Genomic DNA, 9217 nt, shown 5'->3' with positions numbered 1-9217 from the left:
CTATATAATTTAGAGTTCTCACCAGAAACACTGAGTTAGCTTTCCTTTATTTTATTTTACTTTTTAAAAGATCCATACTTTTGACCAGATTTAATAGCTTTATTTATTTATTTATTGGCTGCGTTGGGTCTTCCTTGCTGCACACGGGGTTTCTCTAGTTGCGGCGAGCGGGGGCTACTCTTCGTTGCAGTGCGCGGGCTTCTCACTGCGGTCGCTTCTCTTGTTGCGGAGCACAGGCTCTAGGCGTGGGCTTCAGTAGTTGTGGTGCGTGAGGACTCAGTAGTTGTGGCACACGGGCTTAGTTGCTCCATGGAATGTGAGATCTTCCCGGACCACGGCTCGAACCGGTGTCCCCTGCATTGGCAGGCAGATTCTTAACCACTGCGCCACCAGGGAAGTCTCACTTTCCTTTATTTAATAATTGAAGAAAACATGTTCTCCAACTGTGCTCTCAGAATATCGTTATGCATCCTCAGTAGGTTTAGTATTAGTTAGATTAGATTAACTTTTAGACTGTGAATTTACTGTTAAAGTGAATGGAATATTTAGCTTTTGAAAATATGGGTAATGAAGAGAATGCCCCAGTATCTAATCTATTCTTTGGGAATAAATAGGAATTTTATCGTTTCACGAAACTGCTAGGTACCATTTGGTAAATTTCTACATCTAGGACTGAAATTATTGGTCAGAATTTCAAGTTGAGACATTGATTACTCAAGTGCAATTTGCAAATCTGGCTGTTATTAATGAATATAATGAAAATGAGGTAAGGCTGTAAACTTGCTTCTATTCCATTGTACACTGTCTAATAGCACTGGTTCTCAGCCCTGGTGCACGTCACCTGAGGAGTTTTGTTTTTTTTTTTTAAGTCTTTACCCAGGCTCCACCCCAGAGAATCCTATTTAATGGGTCTGGGATTAGGCTTCAGCACTGGTATTTTTTTAAAGTCTTCAGCAATTCCAAAGCATAGCCAGCATTGAGAACTCTGATATAATATAGTGGTTAATTCTGCAAACGTTTGGCCACTCTTTGGTCCCAGGCATAGGTCTCATTTTGGAAGGAAAACACTAATCAAATTCCGACCCTATTTAATATGATGAGTTGAATGCTTATGTCAATTACACAGGCTTGCCTGCTTCCTCTACCAGCACATAAATGGACCCAACGTTTGAGTGACTGGAGCATTTAGCTCTCATCAGCCCCCGGACAGTGACTAGTTAAGACGTAATCAGTCATCAGAAAAAATGTAAGGCTCTTTTTGCTTTTTGGTAAACTGCCCACCCCAAGGCCATTCAGAGCATAGGATCTCTGAGGTTTACTCTAGTTGGCTTTCTATCAGCATCTGAATTGTCATCAAAATAAATCTTACTTAAGCTCGTGAATGGTTTCCCTCTGTCCTTGCACCACAGTACCACAGATGGAAGAGATTATAGCAGGAGAAACATCTACAGACTGTAGGTCTCACGGTCAGACACACAAAACAGCCTGGCTTTCCCTTTTCTTTGGTACAGATCATGACTATTATTTTAACCAACTGAATATAAACGTAGTGTTTGGTTAGAGACCTTATTGTGTAACTGATATGAAAGAGACCATTACCATCCTTTCACATAACACAGGTCATTCTTTATGAATTGTACATCTAGCAGATTGTCTGGAAGTCCCCCATGGGGAAGAAGGGAACTAGCAGAAGGGAGGGTGCAGGAAGTCTGTCTGGGACATTGTCGCTGGGACCACATCCACACTCCACCCCACACAGAACTTCAAAGCTGTCTCGTCTCCTTCCTGGAGTGGGTGATTCCCTACTCCCATCCTATTCCCCCACTCCCACTGTCAATACAAGTTATGGCAATAAATAGGGAGCTTACATAGGTAGAGAAAGGACAAACTCTGCTATGCTTTAAAATGGTGACAATATTACTAAGAGAAAGGTTTTCTTTTGTCCTTTAGATGTTTCCACTCTGAGGATGGACCTCAAAGTACACTGTCCTTTATCCTGCCTTATTTAGGACTTAAAGGATATGAATTACTCTCCCTACTTGTCTCTGTTCCAGCTTCACTAAGGGGGAAATTTGAAGGAGTCAAATGACTCCAGGGGATGAAAAAGGACTAAAATTATGAGGGGGTAAAAGGAGAGGAGAAAGAGGAAGACAGAGAAGGGAGACCAGAGAGAAGGGACCCCCTTATGCCCATGGGAATTGGATTCCATATGGGTTGATAAATGTCTTGAAAGGCAAAGTAGAGAACTGTTTTCACTGTCCTTCAGAAATTGTATGTGTGCTTGAAGAGGTAATGTTAATCTTTTTTTCTGGGAGTGGACCGTAACTTCCTGACTTCTCAAATACTAAGGAGAGAAGTAAGGGGGACACAGTAAGTCGGAGGGATTATGGCATCTTGAAATATGGTCCACTTGAGGTCAGAAGCCAAAAGAAGGTCCTACACAAGAGAATGAGACAGGATGCTTTGAACCTTGGCCAAAACTAGGTTCATGAGGTTCAGAATCTGATATAGAGCAGGGGAACCGTAGAGGTGATGTAAAAGTTTACCATCCTCTAGAAGTTCACCCTAACACGATTTAAACATGATGAGTTCCGTCAAGGGATGTATAGTTTGACCTCCTGGCCACCACTCAGTAAGCATGCATATCTTTTCCATAGTTGCAGTTACAGTGACTTTTTTTTGTTTTGTTTTGTTTTTTTGCGGTACGCGGGCCTCTCACTGTCGTGGCCTCTCCCGTTGCGGAGCACAGGCTCCGGACGCGCAGGCTCAGCGGCCATGGCTCACGGGCCCAGTCGCTCCGCGGCATGTGGGATCTTCCCGGACCGGGGCACGAACCCGCGTCCCCTGCATCGGCAGGCGGACTCTCAACCACTGCGCCACCAGGGAAGCCCTACAGTGATTTTCAATTTTCTCACTTAACCTATTTTTTTATGTTTTACAGTTTCAAGTTATCATATCTTTCTTTTTTCTTTTTACTATTTGAAACGAAGCAATGAACAGCGTTATGCAAGTATCATTTGCTACTTATCAGCCTTAGATTGATTATCCACTTTACACTCATCCATTACCAAGAACAGCCTTGAAAATGTTTTCCCTACGGCAAGACGCCTTCTAATTTAACTACACGTATTCTTCCACCCCGTCTGAATGGAGAGTTATATGTGTCTTTTTAACCTCCCTCTATTGAAATACACGTTCAACTAGGCTATAATGCTTGATTTAATATTGGTAATTTAATGGCACCAGCTAGAGTAAAAATGTAAATTACCCTGAGAAGAGCAATTCCTAAACTGCAGCCTTTCCAGACTTCAAGTGAAAGAGTCATAATGTAATAGCATTATGACCTAAAAGATAAGAATTATCATTAAACACAATTGGGATTTATCTACATTTCTTTAAGAAAAAGATTCTTTAAGAAAGCTTCAAATCCTGAAGTTCAAGAATATCTGGGTAGTCCCACTCTGTAACTTCTCTAACTCCCAGCAGGTGGCAGTGTTGCTCGCTGCTGTGGTCCCCGTGAGGCCAGAAGAGTCTGGAATTCAGAGCACAGGTGGATGGGTTAACCCTGGACAGAAATGCGGGCAGCTCTAGCATTAGAGCTAGATGACGAGTGTGATAGATTGACTTGATGATGTAGGGCATTTTGAACGGGCTTGGAAGGTCCAGTAGGATTTTGGGGGCAGATTAGAATATAGGTCAGGAAAGATTTTAATTTAGATTTTATATTCTCAGATTAACAGCTCAGTAAATTGCCTTAAATTTTGAAACTTAATTTTCTTAGAACCAGCTCTAAACTGGCTTCTTTCTCCTGGCTGAAGCATATAGTGAATCTTATAACCTTAAAAGGAACCTAAGAGACAATTTTCTTTCCAGGAGGATTAGTTCTACTTCTGACAATTTTCCCTATGCCCAACGTCACAAACAATACCTGAATCATAAAGATATTTAACACTCAGAGGAGATACTAATAAGGTCCCTTTAAATATCGAAAATATAATGAAGTCAGGCTTCAGTCCTTTTTCCTTACATAAATACAGACAGTGTGCAGGACCAAACTGAGTTCTAGATATGAGTCCAATTTTGCTCTGTTGAACTAGTCACTTCTCTGAACCTCTGTTTTTACTTTATTTAAGAAACATTACCCATATTACTGATACTAGACAACCAATAAGAGATAGAAACGGATCATAACTAGATAGACTGTGTAGATATACTACATGCTCTATATATTCTCCTAAAATTCAAGAAATAACTGATACTGTCACTGTTGCACTAAAAGATCTTGTGGGTTAGCAGAGCAGCGGCACTAATTTTTAAGGAACTTAATCCAATGCTCTGTTCCACTAAAAAGGCACTGAGCTATCTTGAGCAACTAATTTGCCCCTACATCATAATTTCCTAGTTCACAGTCTGTAAAATCCAAGTATGTGCCTTGTGAAATCTTGGCTGATATCCGGCAAGGGTTATACATTCAGCCCCTCCTTCAATAAGCATTAAATCCCTAGCAAGCTGGGGAGGATTTGTTCCCAATATGCCTATGTCCCTTTGGTTCAAAACACTCTCTTTTTCTCCTTCACTCTTTTGTTCCTCCGGATTGTTTTATATCCTACGTTGGCTCCCTTGGAGGTGAGATTACTGACTTACACCTCAATCGAGTCCCCCATTTTTCCTTTAAACTTCTCTTCCACTTTCTGCCCTGTCCTTTCCCATCCTATACAGTGTATTTATTTTTTTGTTGCCACAGTAAATACTTGCGGACAGAGGTAATTTTTAATTATTTGAAGGGACCTGTTTTAGAAGCAGAAATTTTAAAAATCTCCGAGTGTATAAGTTATCTATTGCTGAGTGACACATCACCTCCAAAATGTAGTGACTTACCACAAAATAGTTACTATCTAACAGTTTCTGTGGGCCGTGAACCTCAGCTTGGTTTAGCTGGGTCCTCTCTTTTGGGGGCTCTCATGGACTGCAGTAAAGGTGTGCTGTGATCAACTCAAGCCTCAACTAGGGAAGGATGTGCTTCAAGCTCACTCGTGTGGGGACTGGTAGTTTTCAGTCCCTCACAGATCGTTGCATGAAAGCCTCAGCTCCTCGCTGGCTGTTGGCTGGAGGTCACCCTCAGTTTCCTGCCATGCAGGCCTCTTTAAAGGGCAGCTCATAACCTGGCCATTGGTTTCCATCAGAGAGCGCAAGTAAGAAAGAGTGAGCAAAAGTCACAGTCTCATATCCTAATCTCAGAGGTGACATACCCATCACTTTTGCTGTAGTCTCTTTGTTGAAAGCAGGCCGTCTGAGCCAGTTCACACTCAAGGGAAGAGGGTTACACAAGGCCATGAATGTCCGAAGGTAAGTTTCAGTGGGACCACCTTAGAATTCTGCCCTACACCTAGCACATGCTACATAATGATTAAGAATAAGGAGGTTACAATTCGAATGGGATGTCTGAGAAATTGTATGTAGAAAGAAATTTGCGTATTCCTATTTTTTTGTCCACACGTGTGCTTCGGTAGGGAAAAAGCAAGCTGTATCCAGCAGGCAATAGAGAGCACATAACAAACATTCCAAATTGTATACGCTCTACATCTTGTTTCCCTCCTACATCTCTGCCCTCCCTCTCCTTACTCTTAGAGATTACTTTTTCTTCTACTCTGAGAGGAAAATAGAAATCAGCCAGCAAAATCTCCCTTGTCAATCAATCCCCGAATCTACAAGCATTTTCTTTCTTTTTTCTGTTTAACATCTTTAGTGGAGTATAATTGCTTTACAACGGTGTGTTCGTTTCTGCTTTATAACAAGGTGAATCAGTTATACATATACATATATCCCCATATCCCCTCCCTCTTGCGTCTCCCTCCCACCCTCCCTATCCCACCCCTCTAGGTGGTCCCAAAGCACTGAGCTGATCTCCCTGTGCTATGCGGCTGCTTCCCACTAGCTATCTACCTTACGTTTGGTAGTGTATATATGTCCATGCCACTCTCTCACTTCATACCAGCTTATCCTTCCCCTCCCCGTATCCTCAAGTCCATTCTCTAGTAGGTCTGCGTCTTATTCCCATCTTGCCCCTAGGTTCTTCATGACCATATATATTTTTTTTAGGTTCCATATATATGTGTTAGCTTACGGTATTTGTTTTTCCCTTTCTGACTTACTTCACTCTGTATGACAGACTCTAGGTCCATCCACCTCACTACAAATAACTCAATTTCATTTCTGTTTATGGCTGAGTAATATTCCACTATATGTATGTGCCACATCTTCTTTATCCATTCATTTGTTGATGGACACTTAGGTTGCTTCCATGCCCTGGCTATTGTAAATAGAGCTGCAATGAACATTGTGGTACATGACTCTTTTTGAATTATGGTTTTCTCAGGGTATATGCCAGTAGTGGGATTGCTGGGTCGTACGTTAGTTCTATTTTTAGTTTTTTAAGGAACCTCCATACTGTTCTCCATAGTGGCTGTATCAATTTACATTCCCACCAACAGTGCAAGAAAGCAGTTTTCTTCTCTTGTGTTTCCTTCCTAGAGAAATTCCTTTAGCATTTGTTGTAGAGCTGGTTTGGTGGTGCTGAATTCTCTTAGCTTTTGCTTGTCTGTAAAGCTTTTGATTTCTCCATCGAATCTGAATGAGATCCTTGCAGGGTAGAGTAATCTTGGTTATAGGTTGTTTCCTTTCATCACTTTAAATATATCATGCCACTCCCTTCTGGCTTGTAGAGTTTCTGCTGAGAAATCAGCTGTTAACCTTATGGGAGTTGCCTTGTATGTTATTTGTTGTTTTTCCCTTGTTGCTTTCAATAATTTTTCTTTGTCTTTAATTTTTGTCATTTTGATTACTATGTGTCTCTGCGTGTTTCTCCTTGGGTTTATCCTGTCTGGGGCTCTCTGTGCTTCCTGGACTTGAGTGGTTATTTCCTTTCTCATGTTAGGGAAGTTTTCAACTATACTCTCTTCAAATATTTTCTCGGGTCCTTTCTCTTCTCTCCTGGGACCCCTATAATTCGAATGTTGCTGAGGCTATCTAAGAGGCTTCTGCAAGCTTCCCGATGGGAGGGACTGGTGGTGGGTAGAGCTGGGTGTTGCTCAGGTGATCAGGGCTCAGTAAAACTTTAACCCGATTGTCTGTTGATGGGTGGGGCTGAGTTCCCTCCCTGTTGGTTGTTTGGCCTGAGGTGACCCAGCACTGGAGCCTACCCAGGTCTTTGGTGGGGCTAATGGCGGACTCTGGGAGGGCTCACGCCAAGGTGTACTTCCCAGAACTTCTGCTGCCAGTGTCCTTGTCCCCATGGTGAGCCACAGCCACCCTCTGCCTCTGCAGGAGACCGTCCAACACAGGCAGGTAGGTCTGGTTCAGTCTCCCCTGGGGTCACTGCTCCTTCCCCCTGGGTCCCGATGCACACACTACTTTGTGTGTGCCCTCCAAGGGTTGAGTCTCTGTTTCCCCCAGTCCTGTCAAAGTCCTGCAATCAAATCCCACTAGCCTTCAAAGTCTGATTCTCTAGGAATTCCTCCTCCCGTTGCCGGACCCCCAGGTTGGGAAGCCTGATGTGGGGCTCAGAACCTTCACTCCAATGGGTGCACTTCTGTGATATAAGTGTTGTCCAGTTTGTGAGTCGCCCATCCAGCAGTTATGGGATTTGATTTTATTGTGATTGCGCCCCTCCTACCGTCTCACTGTGGCTTCTCCTCTGTCTTTGGATGTGGGGCATCTTTTCTGGTGAGTTCCAGTGTCTTCCTGCCGATGACTGTTCAGCAGTTAGTTGTGATTCTGGTGCTCTCGCATGAGGCACTGAGCGCACGTCCTTCTACTCTGCCATCTTGAACCAATCTCCTGTACCACATCTTCTTTATCCATTACTCTGTCAATGGACATTTAGCTTGCTTCCATATCCTGGCTATTGTAAATAGTGCTGCAATGAACATTGGGGTGCATGTATATTTTCAAATTATGGTTTTCTCCAGATACATGCCCAGGAATGGGATTCTGGATCATATGGTAGCTCTATTTTTAGTTTTTTAAGGAACTTCCATACGGTTCTCCATAATGGTTGTACCAATTTACATTCCCACCAAAAGTGTAGGAGGGTTCCCTTTTCTCCACACCCTCTCCAGCAATTATTGTTTTTTGAAGGGCTGCTTTAGTTGGCAAGGAAGATTCCGAGAGATTTGGTGGTTTTAGCATTCTCAACGTGGTCTGTTCCTGCCCAAATGCTCTCATGCTGTTTCAAAATTCCGTTCTTCCCCAACCAAGGCCTTTACCTTAGTGTAACTTGAAATGATTACTATTTAATTGGTTTTGCAAACTCGGCAATCTGTACAATCAGGTCTTGGTTAAGATCCTTAGCTATGTCTTTCTTACGGCTACATGACACAAAGATTTTATTCAAGGAAATTATAGAGAATTTTAGGTTCTCTCCCTAAACCTTGATTTGGATGTTTAAGACTTTAAGTTTAGGGACTTCCCTGGTGGCACAGTGGTTAAGACTCCACGCTCCCATTGGAGGGGGCCCGGGTTCACTCCCTGGTCAGGGAACTAAATCCCACATGCATGCCTCAACTAAGAGTTCCCATGCCACAACTAAGGAGCCCACCTGCCACAACTAGGGTCTCAGAAAGATGAGAACATGAACTTCTCTCTCACATTTCCACTTTGTACTTCTACTTTATATATATAAAGATTACTTTACACTTCTAGCCAAATGAAGTGATGTCTACGAAAGGATAGATTAATTGGGAAATTCATGAATTGCATTTTGTTTTATCATCCAATGCATCAATATTTGTGACACTGCTTAATCAATCAATGTGATAAACCATATTAACAAACTGAAGGATAAAAATCATATTATCATCTTAATAGATGCAGAAAAAGCTTTCAACAAATTTCAACACTAATTTATGATAAAAATCCTCTAGAAAGTAGGCATAGAGGGAACTTACCTCAACATAATAAAGGCCATATATGACAAACCCACAGTCAACATTGTTCTAAATGGTGAAAAACTGAAACTATTTCTGCTAAGATAAGGGACAAGACAAGGTTGCGCACTCTTACCACTATTATTCCGCATAGTTTGGGAAGTTATAGCCACAGCAATCAGAGAAGAAAAAGAAATAAAAGGAATACAAATTGGAAAAGAAGAAGTAAAGCTGTCACTGTTTGCAGATGCCGTGATACTATATATAGAGAATCCTAAAGATGCTACCAGAAA

Source organism: Delphinapterus leucas, chromosome 5 (assembly GCF_059928025.1).
Source record: "Delphinapterus leucas isolate spDelLeu-1000000601 "Yukka" chromosome 5, BTC_Dleu_Yukka2, whole genome shotgun sequence".
Classification (NCBI taxonomy): domain Eukaryota; kingdom Metazoa; phylum Chordata; class Mammalia; order Artiodactyla; family Monodontidae; genus Delphinapterus; species Delphinapterus leucas.
Note: the sequence above shows the minus strand (reverse complement) of the source record.